This window comes from Rattus rattus, chromosome 15 (genome assembly GCF_011064425.1).
Source record: "Rattus rattus isolate New Zealand chromosome 15, Rrattus_CSIRO_v1, whole genome shotgun sequence".
In the NCBI taxonomy this organism is placed as follows: Eukaryota; Metazoa; Chordata; class Mammalia; order Rodentia; family Muridae; genus Rattus; species Rattus rattus.
In genome coordinates, this window is record NC_046168.1 from 52,675,632 (window position 1) to 52,678,182 (window position 2,551).

Sequence of the window (2,551 nt, forward strand, 5' to 3'; positions counted from 1 at the left end):
AAAGGGAAAGAAAAAACAAAAACCAGACTATTGTTCCCATGTATAACTAATTTGTGCTGTGCTCCAACAAGAACCTGCTTTAATTTTCAAGCCAATTTACAACCCCAGACTGTACCAGGCAAGGTTAGTGGCTATTGAAGATACCACCAGAACAAGGCCAGCTAAAACACATTTGGTGGTGTGTTAACTATACAAAAAGACACTGGACAGTTTAAAAACAAGTCTTACACAGCCTTCCATTTCAGTTTTTTTTTCTTTAAAAGGAGTGAGTTGTATACAGGGGGTTTAAATGCTCTATACACAAGGAAAAAAAACTGTGCTAGAACCAACTTATTCATCATCATCTTCTTCATCTTTGTTTTCTTCATCCTCTTTATTCTCCTCCTCATTTTCTATCGTTTTCTTGTTCTTTTCAGCCTTGACCACCCCCTTTCTCACTGCATCGGGTTTTTCTTTAGCTCTGTAGGCGCAATGTTCTCATACTTTTCCTTCAGCTTGGCGGCCTTCTTCTCATAAGGCTGCTTGTCATCCACAGCAGTGTTATTCCACATCTCTCCTGGTTTCTTTGTGACATCACCAATGGATAAGCCAGGATGCTCGCCTTTGATTTTGGGGGGGGGGTTACTCAGAACAGAACAAGAAGAGGCTGAAGAAGGCCTCTTGGGGGCATTGGGGTCCTTGAACTTCTCTTTGGTCTCCCCTTTGGGGGAGATGTAGGTTTTCATTTCTCTTCCATAATGAGCCTTGTCAGTCTTTGCGATATCTTCAAATTTCCCCTTTTCTTTAGCAGACATGGTCTTCCACCTCTCTGAGCACTTCTTGGAGAACTCTGAGAAGTTGACAGAAGCATCGGGTCCTTCTTCTTGTGCTCCTCCCTGCAGGTTTGCACAAAGAATGCATATGAGGACATTTTGCCTCTCAGCTTCTTAGGATCTCCTTTGCCCATGTTTAGTTGATTTTCCTCTGGGAGGCACAGAGTTGCCCAGTGCCCGTTAGCTGTTGCTTGCCCCGAAGTTGTCTAATTCATTTCTTGGTGGATATCTAGGTGGATTTTAATCTAAGCAATAAATGAAATGATGAAACGAACAAACAGTTCTCAAAAGATTAAGTACAGATGACACACACATGTAGACACACATACATGTATGTGTGTGTGTGTGTGTGTGTGTGTGAACATGCAGAGCTTTCACAGCAATAACATCAAAATCACACTGAGATTTAATCTCATGCGTGTCAGAATGATTATCATTAGGGAAGTAAAAGTCAAAAAATCCTGGTTTGGAACTCACGTACCCTTCTAATTGAGATGCAAATTACCCCATCACTGTGGAAATCAGTGTGGTACTTACCCCAAAACTTAAAAGTGGAACTCCTGTATGACTCAGTTATATCACTTTTTAATATGTACCCCATTGACTCTAAAGAAAGGTGAAATTATATTTGTTGTTAATCCAGGCTAAAGCATCTAATTCCTTTAAAATATAACTCCACAGTACACAGATTACTGTCCATAATATAGTGGCTCAAAACATAAGGTTAAAAAAGAATAAATAACATGTTTAAGTACACTTAACTAATACATAGTGAACTGTCAGTTTCCTAAAGATCATGAACACTGACATGCTTGTAACAAGCCAAGGGTCAGGTACAACGGTTCAGAGTACGCCACCTTCTGTGCTGAAACAAAGAATTCCAAGACCTCCTAGGATTTCAGGACTCGTTCTAAATTCTATTCCAGGAGCTGGAGGTATGAGTGAATTGGTGGACTACTTCTCTAGTATGCATGAAACTCTGGGTTTGACACCTACCCCCCAGGAAAACATAATCCAGCTGTAGTGGCAGAAGCCTGTAATAATGGTGTTTAGGAAATATAGTCATGAGGATCGGAAATTGAAGGTTACCCCCAGCTATACAGGGTATGTGAGGCCAGCCTGGGATATACAAGACCATGCCAAAAACAGGGGAGGGTTTTATGGGTTATAGAGTGTGTGCAGAGTGTGTGCAGGCCTCAAATGCCAGAGTTGGTAGACTGCAGCAGCTACCTTCTCTGACTCTGTATTAAATGGAGAGCAGCAGCAACCAACAGAGGTCTGTGTATACATAAGCAAGAAGTCAGAATGTGTATCAATAGCCTCTAGGCTCTGTTCTGCCAGAGACTGTTTTTCTCGGTAGAGTCACATTTTCTTCTAGGCCAGACCTTTTCCTACCGTTGCCCATTAGTTGAGGGTTAGAGAAAGCCATATTCTATCCCTACATATAAGAGATGGTAACACTGTTGGATGATGGAACTGGCCATTGTTCTCCTTTTCCACTGGTACCTTTAACTATCCTACACCTCTGTAAATACTCCTTTTGTTAAACGGTCTCCACTATTATTTACTTCTTGAAGATTCTGACTGATTAAGAAAATACGAATTGCTTCACAGTCCTGAAACATCATCATTGAGTTTTACATGACGGTAAGAAAGAATAAAGTTCACTTTTATTGGGGAGGGGGAACACCCTCAGAGAAGAAGGGGGAGGGGGGACGGGATAGGGAGTTTATGGTTGG

General features: G+C 41.4%; 1 pseudogene; it reads right to left on the bottom strand.

Annotated features, from left to right (window-relative positions):
- Positions 1-330: 330 nt before the first annotated feature.
- Positions 331-946, bottom strand: LOC116884336 (annotated as a pseudogene).
- Positions 947-2,551: the final 1,605 nt, after the last annotated feature.